Source organism: Taudactylus pleione, unplaced genomic scaffold (genome assembly GCF_031769625.1).
Source record: "Taudactylus pleione unplaced genomic scaffold, aTauple2 ptg000502l, whole genome shotgun sequence".
In the NCBI taxonomy this organism is placed as follows: domain Eukaryota; kingdom Metazoa; phylum Chordata; class Amphibia; order Anura; family Myobatrachidae; genus Taudactylus; species Taudactylus pleione.
This window is the reverse complement of record NW_028284904.1, coordinates 5,744,314-5,770,123: the sequence shown is the minus strand read 5'-3', so window position 1 is coordinate 5,770,123 and position 25,810 is coordinate 5,744,314. Positions and strand designations below refer to the sequence as shown.

Sequence of the window (25,810 nt, the reverse complement as noted above, 5' to 3'; positions counted from 1 at the left end):
CCAGTCACTCATCACCAAAGGCAGTTCTCACTGCTACCCAATTCTTATATTAAAAGAGCTGTTCATGTTACCCATGGTTCCAGTCCAGCTGGCCTCCAGTGATTCCAGTTCATCACCTGAGACAGGTAACTCAGAAACACCAACTGTGACACTGCCTGACGCATTGTATGTGACGCGTCCTCGCTATCTGTGGGAAGGATAAATTATGTTTCTTTCTCTCTCCTTTACTAGTTTGAAGGAATCCGAAGAGAACTGACCCAAAGCGATCTAGTATACATTAAAAGTAAGTTAAAATGATATTTTCAATAAACACCCATTGATGTATCTTTTCAGCAAATGACAATTACATCAATGCCTAATGCAGCTAAAACTTAACAAACTTATCTAAAATAAAAGTGTCTACACAGATGTGGTGTTAAAATTGGTTGGCCTTTCAATTTAAAATATCAGTAATGGAACTTCCGGTGGGCGGGGCATCTAGCGAGGCCGCTTTGTAGACACCCTCCTGCAAGAGGCTTACGGAATCAGCTTAAATCCTCTAATTTAGGGCCCCTAGGACCCCATCACTTACCCTATCTTGCTTCCCGAGTGGAGAGGAGTGGAACAAGCTATATATTGCCTCTGTGGGCTTTATTGAACACTGGAGTCTGGCTGTGTATTTAATTGGCCTGCTTGACCGCCTAAGTATTGGCGCAAAAATCGGCGTGGGGTGTGAAGGATCCTGTTCAGGGCTGTCTACCTCCTGGTGCCTTACACTATCCTACCCTTCTTAACTGGGTTTTTTGGACCTGTGTGTGCATACTGCCTTAGAGGTATGCTGAGGTTACCGGAGATAGCTGATTACCCGGGTCATTATGTAGCCATATTATATATATATAGCTAATATTTAGGGAAGTGTATGTGGACATATCTGTATGTTTGGTGTATACTCCCAGGTATATATGGATAAACTCTTGTGTTTAGATGTTATTTATTCAGAAAGGATTGTCACTGTAATATAGGTAGGAAATATATATATATTGAATAAATAAGAATATATAACTGCATAAGATAAAATCTATGTAATGGAGTGCATTATATGTATTGTGTATATTAACATTGTAAGCATATTGCGTCCTCGAGGTAGAGGAAGCAGCAGTGACATGAGACTACCTAGGAAAGTGCTAGCTATGGCCTGAGCAGCTAGGTAGTCTATTCGTAATGCAGGGACAGGAGAGAAGGGATTGTGCTACCGGCAGTTAGGGACTGGTCACACGGTTGTAGAGTGGGGATATATAGGCGCTGGGGTGGCAGTTAAGTCAGTCTGCAGTTCCCCCTTGAGCGCTCAGGTCGGATAGTCTCTCTGGTACCACTCGGCTATTAGCGACGGTTGGTGGCCGCGCCGGAGAGCCTCCGGCACTGAAGCCAGTGAGGGCTCTTACCGTGAGCTGGGAGAAGTAAGTGCAGGACCTGCTGAGCTCCGGCGGGCCGCAGACTTTGTATCTGCGGAAGTGCGTCAGTGAAAAGGGGCGGCGACCATTCCGAAAGATCCAGATGCTGGTCGTAAGCAGGCTGCCATATCAGAAGGGTGAAGAAGCGGAGAGTCACCTGACAGGCAGTAAGAGGCGGAGAGCCATGACAGGCAGCTACAGAGGTAGTGGGTGTGGCCTCTATTCGGTCTCCCTGTACATCAGCTAAACAGTGTAACAGAGTAGAGTTACAGGCAACTGTAGCTCTAGCCCACCCTTCATGATCAGCTGAGTCGTAGCGCAGGACGGAGCGAGTGAGTAGATAAAGAAAAGGACACTGCCCTGCAAGCAGCATTAAGTAGCCACAGTAGTCCACTAATTGCTCTGAAATCAGAGAGAAATATATATAGTATAGAAGCTAACACCCATACTGCGGACACTGAGTTTAAAACTACTACCCCTTATACACCGGAGCTAAAACCCAGGTTATTGCAGGGTTAACCCGGGCAGCTCCTTGGTGTAAAAGGGGAGAGGGTTGGATCGCTGGGTCAAGTGACCCGGCAATCCAGCCCAGGTAACTAGCAGGGTTTAACACGGGCGTAACCCATGAAACCCTGTTGTGTACGGCGTGCTCCGGGTCACGATGACCTGAAGCGTGCCGCAAACCAGCCGATTGGTCCGGCTTCAGTGGCGCTTCGAGATGACGTCATCTCCAAGCCTCCACTTCAACGCCGGAAAAGCCGGGTCTATGCAGACCCGACTCCGGTGTGAACGGCGCCGACTCGGGAAAGTCCTGGGTCGGCGCCGGCTAAATTCTGGGTCTGATCCAGATAGGAACAGAGGGCCTGATTCAGAGGCGCTCGCAAAAAGCGAGTGCTCGCTCTGAATCAGGGTGGGCGCTGTTTTTTTTAGGAGCGTCCTCCTGGCCGTTCGCATAGCTGTGGGTGACCACCTACAGCTATAGCGAGCGGCCATGATGATGGTCTCAATATTGCTAAATTGCATCCAAGAGGTTCTTAGCATAATAATGGCCATAATTATGGGCCTGCCCACCGCGTCCAGGTGACCTCTATCAGGCAGGTCCCTAACACACCTACGGAACAATTATAGGGCACGGGACCCCCCAGGGCAGGCCCATAATTATGGCCATTATTATGCTAAGAACCTCTTGGATGCAATTTAGCAATATTATTATTAGGTTCAGCATGGTTAGAGTGTGCACTTGCATCTGTCTCTTTTTTTTGCTTGCAGCACTACAAGTCTCAGCAAGTAGCACCTCACATTGTGCTTTGGGTGTGCAATCTAGGGCCCCCCCCCCCCGATCTTTTCAAATGTGTCAGTGAGTAATGAGTACACCAGTGCACCTGCTGGGTGACCTGGAAAACGTGACCTGTGTAGGGTCCTGAGGACCGAGTTTGAAAACCTCTGCAGTAGAGCAACACGACAGCTGGAATTTTGCGCTCCTGCTGTTATTTTTTGGTGGAGGTTCCTGGAGCGCTGCCTATAGTGCTACCCCATTTCCCCAGTGCTCACTTGCTACCCAAAGCCATTGTGAGGGGTGAGTGAGATGCATGGCCAGCATGGTTGGATTTGAGACTTAACAAGAATTAGTGAGAATCATCACTATACTTCAAGGATACACCTGCTTTTCAGTATTACATTGACTCAGTGGCGTAAGTTCATCCCAGACACCCGGAGGCAAGTTATAATTTCGTTCCCCCCACCCGTCACAACCGCTGACACTGTAATGTAGCAATTCGCTTGCAGACAGGCTATAGATAGATGAAGGCAGCAGCTGATGGTCTGACATGGAGCTCTCCACTAGTGTATGATGGCTTCTCAGGTGCCGGGAAGAGGTGCCATGTATTTGGTGGCCGAGACAGTACAGTCCGGGCACATAGTTACAGCCCTAAGTATGGTGAATATGTTTTGGACAATGGAGGAGGTGCCGCTTCAGAGCTGGAGCCCGGCGGCAGGCGCCTCCATTGTCTCCCATATTTCTGCCCCTGCATTGACTGTCATTCCTTTACTAGTGTCCTTTTACGCTATTTCTCACATAATATTGCATTTTACAGCTCTGTATGTTTTTCATATCAAAGTTTGCAGGTTGATTGATTTATTGGGTTATATCGCTGGCGAAATTTCATAATTGCAACCTTTTTCACGAATATTGTAGCAATCTGTGTTTTATATATTATGCACTTCATGATCACACTTGGTATCAAACATATGTATATGTAAATTTTTATTGAAGTTCACATTATTCTAGGGGTAAACATTGTTTACAGCTATTGTTCTTGCTATATCTGGTTTTCTACAAGAGTGATTATAGTGACTAGTGACGCCACCTCGGGTTTAACTAGCAGCTGAAACCTCTATAAATTAAAAAAAAAGTGTTAATCTTTGTAATACGGTCTTCTACTTGAGACAGACACACCGTACTGGTACTGAATACATTATTTTCACCGTATTAGGTGCTCCTATTACAACCTGAACCAATTTTGCTCCTATTGATCTGTTTCTCTTTTGATCTTATATAAGGTGTATGCATAAATTCCTCTATAAATCTCTACCCCCATTACCACCAAGATCTTCCTCTCGCAATATGGTTAAACCAAATAAAACACCTGCAGAGTCAGGCATGTCACCACCTTCGCTCACCTTCCCAATGCTATGCATTCGGAATCAGGGAAAGGTGATCCCGGGTCTCCTACCGCAGATATGTTGACTATGCTCTAAATGTTATAATGCCCAAAATTTGAAGCACTTATGCCTATGAATGACGAAAAACCACCAATTTTTGCCAAAAATGGAAGACAAGTTTGGCCAACTTGTTCCTACGATTGTTAAAAGATTACATAAAATACAATCCTCTTTGGATTCTGCTCTGTCTAGATTAATTGAACACACTAATAGATTAGATGCCATGGAACAGAGGACTAGTGATACAGAAAACAACTTGCATACTTTGCAAACCTCACATGACTCTTATCTAGTCTCTCATAAATCGCTGCTTGACAAAGTGGATGATTTGGAGAATCGCCACAGATGCAATAATTTGCACTTTATAGGCATTCCAGAGCAGGTCAAAGGGTCCAAATTACTCAATTATCTAGACAAAACTTTGGTTTATACCCTTGACTTGCAAAATGATTTAGGGGTCCCACAATTGAAAGATCTCACAGATTGGGTCTGGAAAGGGAGGGATCTAATGGTAAACCACGCCCAGTTATAGCTAAATTCTTAAATTACCGTGCTAAAGAAAAGATTTTGATAACTTTTAAACGCCAAAGAAATCTGGTGATTGCTGACCATCGGATTCTCATTTTCCAAGATACCTCTGTAGAGTAGCGCAGAAACCTAAGGAGTTCTCCCCAGTTTGCAAATTTTTGGTAGACAACAATTAGAGATTTGCTCTGTTGTATACAGCTAAATTGAGGGTTACTGAGAACGGACAAATGCTTGTTTTTGAAGATCCAGAGCTGGCACATAATCATTTTATTACAGGCAGCTCTCTTAGAGATTCATCTCACCACTCACGTTTAAGCCCTTTATCTTGGGCTTAAATCACTTAGACTAGGATCATTTCAAATATCGAATTTTCTATTTGCGATGGTTCATTGTTTTGTAATGTTTTGCTGCGGAGACAGAGTCTCACTTTATTTCTATGTTTTTATTGTTTTCTTTTTTTTTATTATCTGATTATAAGATATCACCAATATCTGGGAACTATGCCTAGACTTGGTATGATATTACTTTGGATGGGAAAATATTTTTAAAATTATTGAAGCATATTTTGTTATTGGTATGTTTTGTTAGCACATTGATGTTATGTAACGTGAGCCCGGGTCACCACGTATTAGGTTTTTTAAGGCTCTCCCTGCAGGCTGGGACAGGGGGAGCCTTGTTTTTTATAGACATTATATTCTTACAACACTCTTGTTTGAAAAGATGAGATGACAACATCTGTGACAACTCCAACTCACTCCAATGCCCAGATGCCCCAAACTATTAACATCATCTCCTGGGACGTTGGGGGTCTAAACACCCCAATTAAATGTAAAGAGTTCTTGCATTCCTTAAAACATTAAAACCAGACATAGTCTATATACAAGAGACACACTGGAAAGCAGGGGAAGATTCCACTTTGCGTGACCATTGGCTTGGAGACTGCTTTTCAGCTTCCTACCATTCCAAATATCGCGGCTTCGCCATTCTTTTCGCTAGACGCCTCCCTTATACTATATTAAATTCAGTCCTGGAGCAAGAGGGTCACTGTATTTTATTGGCTGTCCAAATTTATGAAGCTAAATATATGTTACTCAATTTATATGCACCTAATACTGCTTTTTATCAGTCTATAACCCAGTCTATAACCCAGCTTTTGCATATTAGGATTAATTATAATTTGATATTAGGCGGTGATTTAAACACGGTTGCAGACCCTTATATAGATAAATATCCAATACCAGCTAACCCCTTAGCTTCCCAATGGACCCATATTCCACAATTATTGACCGATTATTCTTTATCAGACCCCTGGAGATTTCTTAACACCACTGACAGGTCATATACGTTCCATTTGGCGGTCCATGGGTCCTTCTCTCGTATTGATTACATCCTTCTCTCCACAACGCACCTCTGGGAAATTGTATCAACCTCGCTAGGAGATATATTAGTATCCGACCACGCTCCAGTAACCATAACCCTACACACCCAATCGACTCACATACGCTCCTCTTTTTGGTGTTTCCCGTCATATCTTAACCATTCCGAACAGTTTAGAAAATTCCTTACATTAAACTCTACGGAATTTATGGATGACAATTTAGAACATTGGGACCAGAGCCGGCCCTAGGCATAGACAAACTAAGCAAATGCCTAGGGTATTTGGAATGCCTAGGGGCATCCAAACCTGCCTAGGGCTGGTGGAGGTTTGGTGCAGACACAGCCGGGGTACCTGCTGCCTGCTGGGCAGAGACTCTGGTAGCTGCTAATGCACAGTGTCTATGATCAGAGCTCAGCTGACATCCAACTGGGCCTGGCAGCAGCGGAACAGCCGGTAGCAGTTTGTGGGGGCGGAGCATCTGGACAGCAACTAGTGGTTAGCTCCAGGCCAGCTCTAAGGCATCACACATGTGCATGGGCAGAGGCTCATTCAGGAATGTAAGCAAATGGTCGCAGGGGAGCTGCTGCACCATGGGCCTTTGCGGAGCTCGCAGTAGTGAGACACGCCTCACGGCTCTGGGTTCCTCCTCCAGCAATCATCAAACACAGCTGCGGCCTGCCAGCCCGAGATGTGAAAAACGGGTCCGCCACCTGCGGCTTGCTGTACCTTGAGTCGGACAGCTCTGTAGGCTGCGCTCAAGTAAAGTAAGTTTGGAACTGGGAGAGGGCTGGGGTGCTGTGGTGCTCACTGCTGGGAGAGGGGTGGTGGGTGAGGGTGGTTGCTGATACCGTATGTGCTGGACCCAAAATCTTGCCTAGGGCACTAATTTGGCTAGGGCCGGCTCTGATTGGGACAACCCTGTCTCAAAGTTTTCTATAGTAGTTATGCGGGGACATATTCTCTTATGTTGCTAAAAGAAATAAGCATATTAGGACTCAATATACTAACCTACAAAAAACTATGCAATCTGCTCTGGCGGATTATATTAGAAACCCTGCTAGACAGTTTTTTATTAGCCCAGGCCCAGTTGAAGCTGGATTACTATAAACTTAAAATAATCGGTGGAGCAACAAAACTGGTCCTCTACTTGCAAATATGACAACAAGTTTTAAGAAACACCATATAGCTACACTGCAGGACTCTCACACACAAACTTTGCTCACCAAAACCTCATATATAGCTCAGAAACTCCAGGAATATTTCATGCAAATCTATACGGCAACTCCATGCGATCCCACTTTAATGTCCAAAATATTGGACGAGGCTACAGTATTCAATAGAATACTACAAAATTCTACAGCATGACATGATACCGACACTTTGGGCTCTCTATGGTAAAATACAAACATACACTCTTCACTACCCAATCTTCAATCAGGCACTCCCCTCCCTAATTCCAAAACCAAATAACGATTTGACTCTTCCTTCATCGTATCGCCTAATTATTCTACTAAATATTGATTTTAAAATATTGGCCAAAATATTAGCAGATTGTTTACAGACATATTTTGTCTCCTTGCTTACAACCCATCAACTAGGTTTCACTAAAGGCAGACACTGTAATGGCAGCTAATCTCCATCCTGACTTCTCAACCATGCTTTTAAGCCTAGACACCACCAAGGCATTTGACATGGTTTCATGGCCCTATCTTTATGAGATACTGGATAGATGAGGATTCGGATCGACTTTACAGTCTCTAATCAAATTTTATTATACCCTCCGACTACCTCATTATTGGTCAATGGGACTGTAGGAGAGAGGCTTACAATAACCAGGGGAACAAGACAGGGTTGACCCCATGCTTAGGATCTTGCAAAATCGGTCACAGTTTAAGGGAACTTGGATTGGTGCAGAAACTGTAAAGATATCTGCCTTTGCAGACGATGTTCTTTTATTTATCTCGACCCAAGGAGGACCCTTGGGTCACTGATGACACGTATAAAAGAAATAGGATTAGTATCAGGGTTTAAAGTCAATTTTGAGAAATCAACAGCACTTTATTTGAAAAAAGGATTGGCACAACCCAGCCTGGTTTAGGGAGATCCCCACTGAGTGGACGACTAAATCAATCTTATATCTAGGGATACAATTACCCAAATATCTTGATAATCTATATACTACTGACATAAAAAGTTTTTTACGCAGTATTAAGGAGGATACTGAGAGATGGCAACATCTTAATCTTTTATATCTAAGCCGAGCAAACTTGGTTAATATAATTTTATTTCCAAGACTTCACTACCCTCTCCAATCACTTCCCATTTTATTGACTAATAAAGACACAATGGAGAGGGTGATACGCACATTTATTTGCAATGGACTTGTAAAACTCCAGCAAAACAGGTCTAATGGTGGCATTAATGTACCCAACATTGGTGCATATAGTCATGCTGCTCACCTACGTTACTTGAGAGATTGGATACACAATAAAAATCAATACGCGAATACTGTGTTGTGAGTGCCGTGGGCGTGTCCCTAAAGTGTTTGTGTATCCAGATGCTTCATCGCTCACACTGAAGATGGAAAATCTGCACTGGCCATGGGGACTGGTACAAGTCTAAAGAGGCTCCAGGCGGTATTGCAGGGTCTACAGGTGCTCATAGTGGGCATCTCAGGCCTTGCACATTTAGATGCACGGATGTACACCGGGGGAAGGGCTTTGTTGCTGCATTTGCATAAAGTCGCAGACAACGACTGCCGAAAGACACAGCGTGGTCGCGTCTGCATCTACCTCTGAATCAGGCTCTTATAGTGCACACTTGTAGCACTACAAGTGCAAGCATGCACTTGCACCTACTGTATGTTTTGTGCCCAAAAAGTATACACCAAACATTTAATATTATAATGGGGAAATATTTACTAAAGTACGAGTTTTTAGAATTGGAGATGTTGCTAATCCCTTATTGATGTGCACTCGAAGAACGTGGCATATATTACCCCACAAACACTCACTAAACCCATATGTACCCCTACATCTCCCACTCATACGCAATCCAAATTTTCAAAATGGGGCCACAGGACAACCTTTTACCATATGGCACAGACAGGGACTCACTACAGCCCGACAATTTATAAATTGTAATTCAAAGAAACCACTGACGTTTGTGTAAGAGAGGTAGAAAAATATTCAATTCTTGGCTCTACACCTTTGGCATTCCTACACGCCTAACATTATGTGGCCAATCTTTCTAGAAAACTCTCTCCAGGTAACTATAATAACCAACTAGATGATTTATTGCTGAAAGAAAATCCTCAATATAATGCCATCTCACTACATTACTCATTCCTTTCCTACACATTCCTATACAATAAAATAATCAGAAATTTGGTCTGGCACAATGACGGGATTATTTTCCATTTCTAACTACAGAAAAACTGTTGCAATCATTGGAACTATCTGTGAAACTGGTACCAGCAACATCATATACAGAACTTTTCCTGAATATACTACATAGAACATATCTATCTCCCCATCGCAGACTGTTAGAAGATTCTGCGTGCCTTCGATGTGGTGCACATGGGGCTGAATTAATGCACTGTCTATGGGGATGCCCAATAATACGGAGATTTTGGACCCTGATAGGGAATTATGTTAATAGACATTTAATACATTTTTTACCCCTAACACCTAAATGGGCAATATTCGGTATTACACCTATAGGTACTAGAATGGCACAAGGGGTTAAAAATTACTAATAATTATATCAGCAGTGGCGAAAAAGTGTATTTTACAATTATGGCTACAACCCACGGCTCCTACACTCGCCTTATTTTTGGGAAAACTTTTCAATATCTTCCGAATGGAATGGCTGGAGGCCTCGTTACAGAAGTTTTTTGAGACTTGGGAAAGCTACATAGACACATTGGCCCATATTCAGTTTGGGAGCGAAAAGTCCGTGCTGGACTTTTCGCTCCACATCGGAGCTTTTCTCCTGGGATACAGTATTGGACGCGTGCCCGCTTTATCCCCATAGTCAATTTAAAATCCGTGAAAACGGGACTCGGTGAATTTTGATCTATGAAAAAAAAAAAACAGGAATTTTTGAGAAATAATTGTAGGACCCCCCTAAAGATGTCCAGACATGGGGGATCACTATGAGTACCCCGTTTTTGCCTGCAAAAGAAAGTCGGGTTTTTAAATAGCTGCTGCAGGTGTTTTTTCCTGACATTGAAGAAGTGATGCAGAAGACCACTTAGGTTATTTTTTTATTATTTTTTAAGTGGTCCCATCAAATTTGGGGTACATGAAAATGGGTACTAGCATATTTTTAAGTCCCTAAAGTCATTTTTAAAAAATTCTGCAAAAATGCACCTGCCGCTAATAGCCTATTCTAGAAAACATCTGCCATACACTTGCAGAATAGCCCTGAACATATTTCCCTATTTTTAAACACTTTTCCCCTTTTTTTTTTTTTTATTTCACCCCAAATGTTTAATTTATTTTTTTGGGGGTGTCCCTATTTTTTAAAAAAATTCCCAGGGGTGCAGGCTATTTTTTTTTAAGCCTGCACCCCTAAACCCCAATTCTGCACTTTTTTTCGCCATGTAAAACATGGTGAAAAGTTATCCCCGTTTTTTTTCAAAGACTTTTCGAACCTGCGAAAAGTCTTTGAAATTGAATACGGTGATAATTGAAACATGCGAAAGTGACGTCATCGGCAATAATTTATAGCCGATTTCGACTTTTCGCAGCCTACTTGAATACGGACCATTGTCTCAGTCACTCAAAGGCCAGATATGGAAATGTTTCAGAAATACGCTTTGGTATGAGACACGTGTTTGTGAGCAAGACCTCCCGATCTCCCTTAATGCCATCTAGTTTGGGTTTGGGAATTGATGTTGCGGACCGGGCTCACACTATCTTATTTTATTAAATTTTTATTTTTTTTATCTTTTTCGTTTACCATTGTCTAATGTGCTGGTAATTTAATATGTTTGAATACCGGACAATGGTTATTTTTCTGTAAAAACCTATACTCACGAATGAATGTGCTTATTTTCGATTTTATGTCATATGTCTGCTATGCTTCAATAAAGAAAAACTTTGTTAAAAAAAAAAATCAGTAATGAACCATACTGTATATAGGGAATCGGTATGAAATCCCTGAACTTGGGATCCCTGCTTTCAATATACTGATAGCGGCATCCTGATGCTCCGGATCCCGTCAAGGGTAGAGTAAACATGTTACCCGCCCTCTCTTCTCCCCCTAACTCTCTGCTATTGCCCCCTAACACAAACCCTTCCCACCCCCCCACTCTAACCCAAACCCTCCCCGTTAGTGCCAAACCCTAACACCCAACTCCCCTCCCCCCCCCTGCCCCATGGGGCCTATCCCCAACCCAGCCTCAGGGATCCATAACCCTACCTCCCCCCCATGACGCCTAAACCTAACCCTCTCCCCCCCCGGCTAAAATCTAACCCGCCCCGCTATACTTACGATCGGCATCCTGATTGTCGGGACTCCGGCGTTGGTGTTCTGGCCGGGTAGTGGCAACCCGGCTCCGGGATTTCATGGTGGCGTCCAAAAGAGGGGTATAGAAAGACAGTAATTAGTTAGACAATGTCTAGATAGACACCAGATGTTAGACAGTTAATAGTTAGACAAGGTTAAAAGTTCGACACAGACAAAAGTCAGACACACTAAAGTTAGACATGTAAAAAGTTCGACAGGTACAAAAGATCGACAGGGTCAAAAGTTCAACATTAAAAAGATTGACACAAAAATGGTCAACATTTTTTTTGTTGTTTTTTAGGATTAGGGTTAGGTTTAGGGTTTGGCACTTACTGGAGGGTAAGGGTTAGGCACTTACCCAGACGGTTAGGGTTAGGCACCAGGAGGGAGGGTTAGACACCAAGGGGAGGGGGTTAGGGTTAGGGTGAAGATTAGGGCTAAAAAACAGGGGAAAAAAATTGTCGACCATTTTTGTGTCAACTATTTTCATGTCGAACTTTAGACCCTGTTACCTTTTGTACCCTGTAGAACTTTTTACATGTCTAACTTTAATGTGTCTGACTTTTGTTTGTGTCTAACTTTTTTCCCTGTCTAACTATTGACTGTCTAACATCTGGTGTCTATCTAGACATTGTCTAACTAATTACTGTCTATTTCTTATACCACACCCCAAAAGAGTCAGGCAATCTCAGTGCCAATATCTATAACTAGATGACAACCAAATACTTGCAAGGCCAATTATCTATTACAATGCAAGTACATAGGTCACTAAATCCCCGACCAATACCTCAAGGCCCAGTTAGGAAACGTAGACTTCTGACCCTGTTAGGGCAGTCAGCCTAAAGGTACGTTGCAGGGAAGTGAATCTATTGACAAGCTCGGTTTAAGAGAGGAGGAGGCCCTGTACAGACCTCTCTGTGGACAATGCCAGAGTCTACTGCACATGCGCAGGTCTGTGGTAAAATGGCACCCGCGGTGCTTTTGTACCATAGACATCATCTTCTGCGCATGTGCAAATCTCCAGGAAAATGTCCACTGCACCATTTTCTCGATGATTTGCTCTGCTATTGCAGCTCCAATGCGGGACTCTGGGGAAGTAATTATTAAACATGTGTGCAGGTTGTGCGTTGCGGGCCCCGCACACCCTGCCCCCATTATAAATAAGTCAATGGTTAAAGCTGTCTATACCACTAACTATTGGCTACAGTCAGCTTATGAAATGTAATCCTCTAACCCCCTGCATTGTCAGCTCTATTTGTGCCTAGCCTAGGGGTTTAAGGTCTGTCGTGTACACAGGGTATGTTATACAGAAATGAATGGAAAGACCATCTGCACAGGTATTGTTCTGTGAATTTTTAGATGTAATAATATAATGGTAGATTCAAGGGTCCCTAAAGCTCATATATGCATAATACAAATCAATTCACAGGGGGTGCTATCAATGACAAATTGAAGATTACACAATTAAACAAAACATTTTAATATTAGTGCATCACAATATGACAATTCTTTCTTTCGCTTAATTGTGTACACACGGTACCCTCCATCGTCATATTTACTGTTCCCAATAGACAACACTAATGCCTTTAGTCTATTTCAGTGGTTCTCAAACTCCGTCCTCAGCAACCCACAAAGTTCATGTTTTGCAGGTCACCCAGCAGCTGCACATTTGTATTCATTACTTTTTGACACATTTTGAAAGATCTACAGGTGGAACTAATTATTTAACTTGTAATTCTGTGAGGAGACCTGGAAAACATGCACTGTTTGGGGTCCTGAGCACCGGGCTTGAGAACCTGTGATCTAGTTCTTTGCATACTTGCCTACTTTGATAAAGCATTTCAGGGAGATTGTGAAAGCAGCATCTATGAGGGCTGTGGTAAAGTGGGCGTGTACTGCTCCATCTGGGAGACATGTCATATAACAGACTTAAGCTGGCCACACACTAGACCAACTTTCATCCAACTAGTTGATTGGTTGGAATGAAAATCTGGTAACGTATGGGAGTAAATGGTGATCAGCAATTTGCTCCTAAATGCCAGAAAACATGAAAACGTTTGTTCAGACAAGTTTGTTAAATGTTTGATATAAACAATTTGTTCAAACAACAGTTTTTGTCCATTTTCCGGGGTTTGGGAGCAAATTGCTGATTGTCATTTGCTTTCATACCTTACCAGATTTTCATTCCAACCAATCAACTAGTTGGCTGGTTGGATGTAAGTTGGTTTAGTGTGTGGCCAGCTTTACATCCAAATGTATATGAGCCCCAAAGCAGTTAGTAAGATCTACTTATTGATGAAAACACCCTGATACTTTGTGTATTACAGGGGGTTCCATAAGTGTCCAAGACAAAACTTATATGAAAATGCATGTAGCCATAGAGACCATTGTGCCTTATAATAACCGATGCAGGGAAATGGCACTGATTGCACCATTTGAATGTATATATCACCAATTTCTTTATTTTTTTTCACCTATACAACAGCAATATAATAGGGGTAAGGTGCAATCAGGGAGATTGCTAGGCTCTTCAGGGAGTTAGGGAGATTGCTACTATTTCAGGGAGTCTCCCTGACATACAGGGAGAGTTGGTAAAGTATGGTTCATCATTGCGTGGTCTGCTAACCACTGTTCTCTGGTTTTACGTATTTGGGATGTGTTTGGTAAAGAAATGAACACAGTTTAGTCTTCAAGTTTCTTATTCTGTCAGGAAATGTGCTGTATAACCGGGTGACCATGCCTTCCCTACTCTCCCAGATAAACCCGGTATAATTATACCAGAGTACATGGTGGTATTTCACTATCTAACTCTACCAAGCAACGTGGTGCCAGACTCAGCATCCGCTTATGTTACTGTTGTTGGTGAGTAACACTTCTACAGACATTCATTTGTAATACTGTCATTTATTATTCTCACATTCTATACTTGCTATGTTTTTTTTTTTTTTGCCATACATCTTTTAGTAATGCAAAAAATGACAAACTACTATGGGGCCTATTCATCAACACTAAGTGGCACTGTAACTATGGCCCTCATTCAGAGCCGTACGCTCTGAGCAGAGCGCACGCTCTGAATGAGGGCCGGCCTCCATGAAAATGGAGCGTCCTTCTGGACGCTCGTATAGCTGTGGGTCACCTCCCTCCGTCGTGCGCATGCTCAGTCCAGAACATCGACCCACTTGCAAGCGGACAGCCGCTCGCGAGTGGGTCTGAATCAGGCCCTATATCCGCATGTTTGAGTTACTGGGCCATTCACCATCAGGGTTCCCAAATGGACCACCTCTCCGAAAAACTGAAATCTTTCAAAGGTTGCTTGCGAGAACAAGCGCTATCTTCCTATGGGAAGGAGTTCCAGGGATGCGAAGAGGGAGCTGAGTGGATCCCTCCCTCCGGCACCTCCTCACTACTTCCCCGGCTGCTGTGTGCGTGCCGGGCCGACGGGGAAGCGGTAAACTAACCGCGGGGACAGCTGCTTTTCCCGGAGCAGCTGTCCTCGCACTGGAACAATCATGAATTGCTCTCGTGTAAAGCTTCCCCCGTTGCGAGTTGGATACTTAAGTATCCCTGGCCCAACAAGATATGGCCCCCGATGATGAATAGGCCCCTATAGCACATTATTTTTGTGATATCAAAGTATTATCAGAGTACTAAATATTCCACTCTTCAGGCTTAACGCTCATTGGGCCTGATTCAGAGACGGATGGTAATACAATCGCAGCCGCATTTTCTCACAGATCACAGTTGCTAAAATAGACTAATGCCTTTCAAAGCACAGCTGAGCATAAGGGCACCCACTGCTGCCTTCTCATATCCGTACAACTACGTGCAACAGCGTAAACATCGGTAACATCAACGCGCATCGGGCAGTCACGCAGCACGTAAGGCAAGTCTGACCAGCCGCAAACACTGCAGCTCACCTGACACGCAGAGAGGTCTCATGCTGCACAGGAGCTAATTTATGCCCATAAAACAGTGATTAAATGGTTAGACACACCTGCATTCTTCTAAACGTTGCCACCCCCAAACGCTGACTACCTGTCACTCACTTTGCAAGTAGGGGTGAGCGGGTTCGGATTTCTGAAATCCGAACCCCCCCGAGCCCCCCCGATCCGAGTCCGATCCGAATCAGGCTCGACTTTTCCCGCCTGACTCGGATCTGAAATCGAGGCAAAACGTCATCATCCCGCCTTCCGAGTCTCGCGGGTTTTGGATCCTATATAAGGTACCCACGTCGGTGCCATTTTCTCACTCGGCTGTGGACAGTGAAGAGGGAGGGTGGGAGTTAGGGCTGTGTAGTGTAGTGTAGTGTAGTGTAGTGCTGCTGTTGTCCACTACTTCAAAGTCCATAGTGGCTGGCTGTGTTGTGCTGTGCTGCTGTTGTTAATAGGGGCTGTGTCCACTACTTCAAAGTCCATAGGGGCTGGCTGGACTGTGTTGTGCAGTCAGTTCTCCATAGGGGCTGTGTCCACTCCAAAGTCCTGTGCAGTGTCCCAGTCCTAAAGGAGTGCTGCAGTGTTGTCCAGGGGGTGCTCTGTCTATCAGGGGTGCTCCCCCCAAGTGCTAAAAAAATAATATATTTTCTGTGTTTGTGAATTGTGTGCGCAGTAGCCGCACGTGCATCAACAAAGTAGTGCCAAGCGTGCGCCTGTGTCATAAGTAAAGGGCCGGCTGGCTTGACCGTTAAGGGTGCTGTAACCCCCGAAAGTACACTCCAGTCCAAACCAAAAAAAAAATTATTTTCTGTGTTTGTGAATTGTGTGCGCAGTAGCCGCACGTGCATCAACAAAGTAGTGCCAAGCGTGCGCCTGTGTCATAAGTAAAGGGCCAGCTGGCTTGACCGTTAAGGGTGCTGTAACCCCCGAAAGTACACTCCAGTCCAAACCAAAAAAAAAATTATTTTCTGTGTTTGTGAATTGTGTGCGCAGTAGCCGCACGTGCATCAACAAAGTAGTGCCAAGCGTGCGCCTGTGTCATAAGTAAAGGGCCGGCTGGCTTGACCATTAAGGGTGCTGTAAACCCCGAAAGTACACTCCAGTCCAAACCAAAAAAAAAATTATTTTCTGTGTTTGTGAATTGTGTGCGCAGTAGCCGCACGTGCATCAACAAAGTAGTGCCAAGCGTGCGCCTGTGTCATAAGTAAAGGGCCAGCTGGCTTGACCGTTAAGGGTGCTGTAACCCCCGAAAGTACACTCCAGTCCAAACCAAAAAAAAAATTATTTTCTGTGTTTGTGAATTGTGTGCGCAGTAGCCGCACGTGCATCAACAAAGTAGTGCCAAGCGTGCGCCTGTGTCATAAGTAAAGGGCCGGCTGGCTTGACCGTTAAGGGTGCTGTAACCCCCGAAAGTACACTCCAGTCCAAACCTAAAAAAAAATTATTTTCTGTGTTTGTGAATTGTGTGCGCAGTAGCCGCACGTGCATCAACAAAGTAGTGCCAAGCGTGCGCCTGTGTCATAAGTAAAGGGCCAGCTGGCTTGACCGTTAAGGGTGCTGTAACCCCCGAAAGTACACTCCAGTCCAAACCAAAAAAAAAATTATTTTCTGTGTTTGTGAATTGTGTGCGCAGTAGCCGCACGTGCATCAACAAAGTAGTGCCAAGCGTGCGCCTGTGTCATAAGTAAAGGGCCGGCTGGCTTGACTGTTAAAGGGTGCTGTAACCCCCAAAGTACACTCCAGTCCAAACCAAAAAAAAAATTATTTTCTGTGTTTGTGAATTGTGTGCGCAGTAGCCGCACGTGCATCAACAAAGTAGTGCCAAGCGTGCGCCTGTGTCATAAGTAAAGGGCCGGCTGGCTTGACCGTTAAAGGGTGCTGTAACCCCCGAAAGTACACTCCAGTCCAAACCAAAAAAAAATTATTTTCTGTGTTTGTGAATTGTGTGCGCAGTAGCCGCACGTGCATCAACAAAGAAGTGCCAAGCGTGCGCCTGTGTCATAAGTAAAGGGCCGGCTGGCTTGACCGTTAAAGGGTGCTGTAACCCCCGAAAGTACACTCCAGTCCAAACCAAAAAAAAATTATTTTCTGTGTTTGTGAATTGTGTGCGCAGTAGCCGCACGTGCATCAACAAAGTAGTGCCAAGCGTGCGCCTGTGTCATAAGTAAAGGGCCGGCTGGCTTGACCGTTAAAGGGTGCTGTAACCCCCGAAAGTACACTCCAGTCCAAACCAAAAAAAAATTATTTTCTGTGTTTGTGAATTGTGTGCGCAGTAGCCGCACGTGCATCAACAAAGTAGTGCCAAGCGTGCGCCTGTGTCATAAGTAAAGGGCCGGCTGGCTTGACCGTTAAAGGGTGCTGTAACCCACAAAGTACACTCCAGTCCAAACCAAAAAAAAAATTATTTTCTGTGTTTAGCCGCACGTATATATCAAATCGATATAACATAAATGGAGGACCAAACTTTCTCCGATAAAAATAAAATAGAGAAAGATCAAGAACCACTTCCTCCTAGTGCTGAAGCTGCTGCCACTAGTCATGACATAGACGATAACATGCCATCAACGTCGTCTGCCAAGGCCGATGCCCAATGTCATAGTAGAGGGCACATACAATCCCAAATGGCAAAGTTCAGGAAAATGACCTTGAAAAAGACATTTAAATCAGCTGAAGAGAAACGTAAACTTGCCAATATGCCATTTACGACACGGAGTGGCAAGGAACGGCTAAGGTCGATCCCTAGTATGTTCATGACTAGTGGTTCAGCTTCACATGACGATGGAAGCCCTCCTCCCACTAAAAAAATCAAGAGTTAAGCTGGCAAAAGCACAGCGAAGAACTGTGCTTTCTAAGAAGATATCACAAATCCCCAAGGAGAGTCCAAGTGTGGTGGTGGTTGCGATGCCTGACCTTCCCAGCACTGGACGAGAAGAGGTGGCTCTTTCCACCATTTGCACGCCCCCTGCAAGTGCTGAAAGGAGCACCCACAGTCCACTTGCTGATATGCAAATTGAAGATGTCACTGTTGAAGTACAACAGGATGAGGATACTGGTGTAGCTGGCGCTGAGGAGGAAGTTGGCGAGGAGGATTCTGATGGTGATGTGGTTTGTTTAAATCAGGCTCCGGGGGAGACAGTTGTTGTCCGTGGGATGAAAAAGCCCATCACGGTCATGCCTGGGCAGAAGACCAAACATTCCACCTCTTTGGTCTGGCAATATTTCTATCCAAATCTGGACAACAACTGTCTTGCCATATGTACCATATGTAAAGGTGAAATAAGTAGGGGTAGGGACGTCAACCACCTAGGAACATCCTCCCTTATACGGCACCTGCAGCGCGTTCATAAAAAGTTACTGTCAAGTTCAGAAACTTTGGCTAAGACCGTAAGCAGTCCAGGGACACCTAAATCCCGTTGTCCTGTTGTATCCAAGCGCCTGCAAACCACACCGTCAACTCCCTCCTCGTCAATTTCCTCCTTAGTCAGGATCGGAAGTAGTCCTGCAGGCCATGTCACTGGCATGACTGACTCTCCTATCCGGGATTCCTCTGGAGGATCCTGCATTGCTACGCCTACTGCTGCCGCTGCTGCTGTTGCTGCTGCTGGGAGTCGTTCATCATCCCAGAGAGGAAGTAGGAACACCACTACTTTTACTAAACAATTGACCCTCCAACAGTCCTTAGCGAGGAGGATGAAGTACGACAGCAGTCATCCTGAAGCAAAACGTATAACTGAGGCCTTGACTGCTATGTTGGTGTTAGACGTGCGTCCGGTATCCGCCATTAGTGCAGTGGGATTTAGACAATTGATGGAGGTAGTGTGTCCCCGGTTCCAAATCCCGTCTAGATTCCACTTCACTAGGCAGGCGATACCGAGACTGTACAGAAACGTCAGAAAAAGTGTCCTCAGTGTCCTGAAAAATGCCGTTGTACACAATGTCCACTTAACCACGGACATGTGGACAAGTGGAACAGGGCAGACTAAGGACTATATGACTGTGACAGCCCACTGGGTAGATGTATCACCTTACACAGCAACAGCAGCAGCGTCACCAGTAGCAGCATCTCAGAAATGCCAGCTCGTTACAAGGCAGGCTACGCTGTGTATCACCGGTTTCAGTAAGAGGCACACCGCCGACAACCTCTTAGAGAAACTGAGGGAAATCATCGCCCAGTGGCTTACCCCACTTAGACTCTCCTGGGGATTTGTGATATCTGACAACGCCACCAATATTGTGCGGGCATTTCATCTGGGCAAATTCCAGCACGTCCCATGTTTTGCTCACACAATAAACTTGGTGGTGCAGAATTTTCTGAAAAGCGACAGGGGCGTGCAGGAGACGCTTTGGGTGGCCCGAAAAATTTCTGGCCACTTTCGCCATTCAGCGACTGCGTGCCGAAGACTGGAGCGCCAGCAAACACTCTTGAACCTGCCCCGCCATCACCTGAAGCAAGAGGTTGTGACGCGGTGGAACTCAACCCTCTATATGCTTCAGAGGATGGAGGAGCAGCAAAAGGCAATACAAGCCTATACATCCACCTATGACATAGGCAAAGGAGGGGGTATGCACCTGACTCAAGCGCAGTGGAGAATGATTTCCGTGTTGTGCAAGGTTCTCCAGCCCTTCGAACTTGCCACACGTGAAGTCAGTTCAGACACTGCCAGCTTGAGTCAGGTCATTCCCCTCATCAGGCTTTTGCAGAAGCAGCTGGAGAAAGTGAAGGAGGAGCTAAGACGGAGCGATTCCGCTCGGCATGTGGGACTTGTGGATGAAGCCCTTCATTCGCTTTGCCAGGATTCCAGGGTGGTCAATCTGTTGAAATCAGACCACTACGTTTTGGCCACCGTGCTCGATCCTAGGTTTAAAGCCTCTGTGGTGTCTCTCTTTCCGGCCGACACAAGCCTGCAGAGGTGCAAAGACCTGCTGGTGAACACACTGTCAGCTGAAGCGGAACGTGACACGTCAACGGCTCCTTCTTCATTTTCTCCTGCAACTGGGGCTGCCAGGAAAAAACTTAGGTATCCTAAGCAACCCGCTGGCGGTGATGCAGGGCAGGCAGGACCAAGTTTGGACATCTGGTCCGGACTGAAGGACCTGGCAACAATTTCTGACATGTCTACTGTCACTGCATATGATACTGTCACCATTGACAGAATGGTGGAGGATTACATCGGTGACAGCATCCAAGTAGGCATGGCAGACAGTCCATACCTGTACTGGCAGGAAAAAGAGGCAATTTGGAGGCCCCTGTACAAACTGGCTCTATTTTACCTGAGTTGCCCCCCCTCCAGTGTGTACTCCGAAAGAGTGTTTAGTGCAGCCGGGAACCTTGTCAGCGAAAGGCGTAGGAGGTTGCTTCCACAGAATGTGGAGAAGATGATGTTCATCAAAATGAATTATCAGCTCTTCCAGGGAGACCAGCCTCCAGAAGGTACAGAGGGACCTGTGGTGGTGGATTCAAGTGGGGACGAGTTAATACTTTGTGAGGATGAGGATGTACACACTGAAGAGGGTGAGGAATCGGTGGATGAGGAGGATGAGGATGACATCTTGCCTCCATAGAGCCAGTTTGTGCAGGGACACATTAATTGCCAGCTTGTTTTGTGGGGGCCCAAACGAACCAATCATTTCAGCCACAGTTGTGTGGCAGACCCTGGCGCTGAAATGATTGGTTTGTTAAAGTGTGCATGTCCTGTTTATACAACATAAGGGTGGGTGGGAGGGCCCAAGGACAATTCCATCTTGCACCTCTTTTTTTTCTTTGCATTATGTACAGTTTGGGGCCTAGTTTTTCAAACTGCCATCCTGTCTGCCACTGCAGTTTCACGCCTAGATGGGTCACGTGTTTGTGCCGCCCACTCGTGTCGCTTAGCATAGTCATCCAGCTACCTCGGTGCAACGTTTTGGACATAAAAACACTATTGTGAGGTGTGAGGTGTTCAGAATAGACTGGAAATGAGTGGAAATTAAGGTTATTGAGGTTAATAATAGCATAGGAGCAGAAAAACCTACAAATTCTGTGATTTTAGCTGTTTTTATGCTTTTTTAAAAAAAAATACAGATCCAAAACACAAAACCCAGAACCCAAAACACGGAAGGGTGGTTTTGGCAAAACCAATCCAGATCCAAAACACGAAGAAAGATCCAGATCCAAAACCAAAACACAAAACACGAAAAGTGGCCGGTGCACACCCCTATTTGCAAGTGGGTACTACTGTATGTGCGTGCATAATCGCAATGAAATCGTTGCGCATGCACAGTGCAGTGTTTGCGCCTTTGCATTAGCAATCATTCCATCTGCGTAAAATTCGCCTTGCGTCCGTCTTTGAATCAGGCCCATTGTGCTCAGTGTTAAATTTGAGTTCTTAGGGGTATATTTAATAAATGTCAAATGTAATTGATTTGGATCAATTTAACATTGATCAAAACCGATCAACATCGATGTGGTGTTTCTGGGGCTAAATCACACATTTACTCAGACAATTTTTTTTATTTGGCTTAGTAAATGTGTGCTTTAGCCCCAGAAACACTACATCAATGTCGATCGATTTTCATTGATTTTAAATCGATTAAAATTGAGCTTTAGTAACTACTAGCTGAAGTACCCGGCGTTGCCCAGGTTTAAATCTTCAAATTAATAAGTTAGGCATCCCAGGCCAATTGCCACCCCTCTGAAGTTTCCATCCAAATCCATCCAGGTTCCCGGGGTCAAAGTTCTGCCCAGCGTACACCAATGGGAGGTCACATCGGAATCCTAACCCCGTAGTATGTCTTCTGGGATCTAATGTTGCCACTCTTAAGTTTTCGTCCAAATCCATCCAGTGGAAGGCTCAGAACAGGTTCCCCAGTTCAAATTTCATCTCAGCGTACACCAACGGAAGGTCTGACCAGGACCCTCACGCCACCTAAAACCTGGCTAGGATCCAACTGGACTACATCCCAGTAAATGTAGGGGTGTCTGAATGCATAACGGGACAGACCAATGAATTTTATATATATAAGATGGGATATAGTTATGATTCCCAACAGACAGGATGCCAGCTGTTAAAATTCCAGCATCAGAATCCCGAAGTGGGGATAAGTCTAGCTACAGACGCCAAAATCTTGACAGCCGCCGAACGTAAGTATAGCAGGGCTGGGTTAGGTGTTAGCCGCGGGGGGGGTTTAGGCACCACTTAGGGTTAGGCTACTGGGGGGCAAGTTAGGATTAGGTATGTGGAGGGTTAGGATTAGAGGCAGAAGGGAGGAAGGTTAGCATACCTACGTACCCCTGTCAGGATACTTAGCATTGTGTTGCCGCTGTTAGTATTTCATACCCAACCCTATAAGATAACATACCCCTCAGACTCTTTAAGGTAAATTTACTAAGATGGGAGTTCTATTCAGAAGTGATGTTGCCCATAGCAACTAATCAGATTCCAGGTATTATCTTCTAGAAGATGCTAGATAAATGGGAAGTAGAATCTGATTGGTTGCTATGGGCAACATCACTTCTTAAATAGAACTCCCATCTTAGTAAATTTACCCCTTAGAGTTTGATTCTTACTCAAATCACATTAGCTGGTTGGTGTTAGGAATAGGATTATCTCATTGTTTGCAAAGGGTAATTTATCTCTAGATCTCCATCTTGATCTCTGGAATTTCAAATGTTCCATTTCATTCTCTGCGCAGTAATATCCATCTTTAAGGGGCTGATACAATTGGCATCAAGTTAGCTGAAAATTGCTTTACGCATCTAAAAACCAGCGGGCACGATTATTTGCAATTTAATGAGAAAATTCGTATTCAGGGCCTGATTCACTATGAATCAGTATTGCTGACGCAGCTGTGATTACGCACACAGATCTGCTGCCAAAATATGCTAATGTCTGCAACTGCTCACCCGGCATAGAGACGCCCACTTCCGCTATCTCACATCCGTAAGAGACCACGCAGACCAGTAATATCGAGTAACACAAACACAATTAGAGCAGCCCTGACCCGTCTCAGAAATTGCAACTCTCGTCGCACGCAGTGAGTACACAAGCTCCATATGGCGTCGCAGTAGCTAATCTGTGCACGCCCATGTAATGGCGTTCAAACAGACTGGCATGCCTGCGTTCCTCAGACTACTCCCCTGTCACCACCCCCAAACCCTGACGTCCTGTCCATCAATCTGCTATAGCTTTCTATCTGCGTGCTTGATCGCAGTGGAATCGCAATGCTAACCCACGCACGCACACTGCGGTGAATAAGCATGTGCACCACTAGCCAATCTTCACACGCTGTTGCAATTGTAATGAATCAGACCCTCAATTAACACAGGTCAACTTCCTGGCCTTGCAAGCCGCTGGGACCCGGTCAGGCTGCGGTTGGCTTCAGCTACCGCAGCCTGGCCAAAGGGACAACAATCGTATTTTAAAAGGATAGAATTGTACGGCCACTTGTGTGCGGCAAGGGTTGGACTGGCCCACAGGGGTACAGGGGAAATCCCCGGTGGGCCCCACTGCCTGTGGGCCCACCCCCCTCCTCTAGGTGTCAGGTTCCAGACCTCAAATTATAGATTGTCACTCATTAGATGTCAGTTACTAGGAACACTGATCAGCATGGGGGCTTGGTTCCCTTCTATAGAAAGTACACCAAGATTTACCCATTGGTTAGCCAAGCATCTATGGTGGCTCACCACACCCCCTCTGGTTGATCACCACAACCTTTAAGCATGGGCCCCTACCACTGCATTCCCCCGTGGGCCCTTCTTGTCTCAGTCCGCCACTGTGTGCGGCTGTGCAAATCCGTCCATATCGGCAACCAGGTATAGTTTGCATCAAGTGAAGGATCAACTTAGAGATGGGAGTTACAATTGTTCTTTTTTCCCAATATTTTGTAAGCTTGCATGAAAAAAAACTACTAATCACTTTACAGACATTTTTCTGTACCCCCTCCCCCCCCCCCCAATATAATCTAGAGGCTTTATACTTTTTCCACTATTAATAAAAATGTTTAAAAATCAGCCATTTGACTTCTTTTAAGAACCTCAGATAATTTGGTTATGGCCACTAATAGCCTTCTGTTATCCGGTGATGTTTGCCACTTTTCTGAGGTTCAAGGCGATTCCCCACTTGTTTCATGCACTTCCCCCAAGCCGTGTACTATAGAATTCCAACATTGCATGTTAAAAATAAGTTGCGATATGTATTAAATGCCCCCTTGACCCCAAGACTTTAAAGGGTTTTATTACTCTTGTTCCATTCCAACTTTCTGCTCTCGACATTCAACTGTCGATTCTCAGTCCCCATCAAACTCCTCTCTCGTCTGCCAAACTCACAAACCCTCCCACCTCTAGCATCTCACACTTACACCACTAAGGTACATTAGTACTGTTACAGAGATGGCTTCCTGTGACATGGACTGTTTAGCATCATCTTTCCCCAGATAAAACGTCTGCCCATAGGAGTCACTTTGCTGTGGGATTATTCTGGCTATTCTATATTGGATACTAAAAGAATTAACTACTGTAGCTCCTGTAATTTACATACAGTACAGTATAGATCATGGATCTAGGAACCTGACTACAATACTTCTCGATTCTCCTCTCCACCCTCCCTATGAGCTCCTTTGACATCCTTTTTCCCCTTACAGGTGATATTTTTGGTCTCCCATTACAAAACCTCCAGGATCTGGTCCAGAAGCCGTATGGTTGTGCTGAACAGAATCTTGCCCGGATGGCTCCCATTCCACATGTGCTGGAGTACCTTAATGCCACGGGGCAGCTAACAGACGAGATTCTTCAGAAGGCAAAGGGTTACATGTCTGAGGGTGAGCTGCAGGCACATGTTATAGGCTCTAGACTTTACTAAAGTGAGAGTTTTTAGAAGCAGAGCTGTTGCCCATAGCAACCAATGAGATTCTAGCTATTATCTTCTAGGAGGTGTTAAGTAGAATTTGATTGATAAATATAGCCCCTAGTAGTCTATCCATAGGAACATTTAAATTTACTGTTAAAATAGGCTTACTATTGAATACAGCAACACAAGAAGAGGATGGATACACTGGCAAAGTAGCTTCTAGTTTCAGCTAAAGCCATATCGGATGATAATAGAGAGGTCCCCTGGGGTTTAGATTAGGGTTGTGCACCTGCCACTTTTCGTGTTTTGTGTTTTGGTTTTGGATCTGGATCTTTCTTTGTGTTTTGGATCTGGATTGGTTTTGCCAAAACCACGCTTCCGTGTTTGGGTTCTGGGTTTTGTGTTTTGGATCTGTATTTTTTTGAAAAAAAAAAAAGCATAAAAACAGCTAAAATCATAGAATTTGTGGGTTTTTCTGCTCCT

At 44.7% G+C, this 25,810-nt stretch overlaps 1 pseudogene; it reads left to right on the top strand.

The window, feature by feature from the left end:
- Positions 1-25,560, top strand: part of LOC148501810 (ovostatin-like) — a 182,618-nt pseudogene extending 157,058 nt beyond the window's left edge.
- The last annotated feature ends 250 nt before the right edge of the window (positions 25,561-25,810 follow it).